Source organism: Brassica oleracea, chromosome C4 (assembly GCF_000695525.1).
Source record: "Brassica oleracea var. oleracea cultivar TO1000 chromosome C4, BOL, whole genome shotgun sequence".
NCBI classification, from domain to species: domain Eukaryota; kingdom Viridiplantae; phylum Streptophyta; class Magnoliopsida; order Brassicales; family Brassicaceae; genus Brassica; species Brassica oleracea.
In genome coordinates this window covers 23,051,511-23,052,805 of record NC_027751.1, presented here as the reverse complement: position 1 = coordinate 23,052,805, position 1,295 = coordinate 23,051,511, and positions in this window count along the sequence as shown.

The following is a 1,295-nucleotide window of genomic DNA, read 5'->3' as shown; positions in this document are numbered from 1 at the left end:
GTGTGAATTTCGGTTCCCACAGTTTGGCGCTAAAAGGAGGGGGGGTACGGATCTATCTCTCTCGCAACCACACACGCTCAGTCCAATATGACGACCAACGCTGACAAAGACCCGTAAACTCACGACGGGACTCCCGTCGATGCCAACGCTGATAAAACTCCAGCTGGAAACGTATCAACGGTCACTGCCGACACCGTGATACTAGACCAGATGAAGGAAACGTTCGCCTCTGCTCAGAAAAAGACGGACGAACAAGGAAAACTCGTGGCCTCTCTCGGAAAATAGGCGGACACCTTAATGGCGAAGGCCAGGAGCAAAGCCCCGTACGGAACCACAAGAGCCCGCAGCGGTAGAAGACTTGATTTCAAAACTCCGAGCAATCGAGCTGCACACGCGGACAAGGCTTCCTCAGGCCAAAACCCTGATGAAACGCTCCAGCCAGGTGCACAGTCAACTGCGGAGAACCTTCCACCTTCTACCGGGAGCAACGAAGGAGAAGAAATCGAGCGCATCGACCTGGATATAAGCGACCAGTCCGATCACTCGGACGACGGTGCTGACATCCACCCAAGAAGAACGCGAAGCCAGTCCGCTCGGCAAGACGCGTCCTTCGAAAAACCCATGACCGAGGAAGAAGAAAACCTCTATTGGGTAGAACCGGAGGAGCTGGCCGATAAGCAGGCCAGGATCCACCGCGGCCAACACAGACAAGCTTGCAAGGCTGCCAGAAATCCTGATGAGATTCACGATCTCTGAGAGTATATCGCGAAAACCGCAGCGGAGGTGAAAGCGGTGAAATCACAAATCCACCACGCGACAAGCGCTGCCCCCGAGATCGAGAGACTTCTTGAGGAAGCACGTAAAACCCCATTCACTGCCCGGATTACTGAGACCAACGTCTTGGACCCGGAGAAGATCAAAATTCCCATCTATGATGGCACCACCGACCCGAAAGCGCACCTGAAGTCTTTCCAGATCGCGATGGGGAGGTGCAAACTCAAGGAACGCGAACGAGACGCTGGCTACTGCCACCTCTTCGTCGAAAACCTCAAAGGAGCCGCGCTCGAATGGAAGTTTCCGCCAACTTGCTTCAGAGTTTCTCAAGCAGTATTCCATGTTCATGGATAGAGAAACCTCGGACGTCGATCTCTGGAGCCTGTCTCAAAGAGAAGACGAGCCACTACGCGAGTTCATGAACAGATTCAATCTAGTAATGGCAAGAGTCACCGGTATCAGCGACAAAGTGGCGATCGATGCTCTGAAGAAAACTCTCTGGTACCACTCGAAATTCCGGG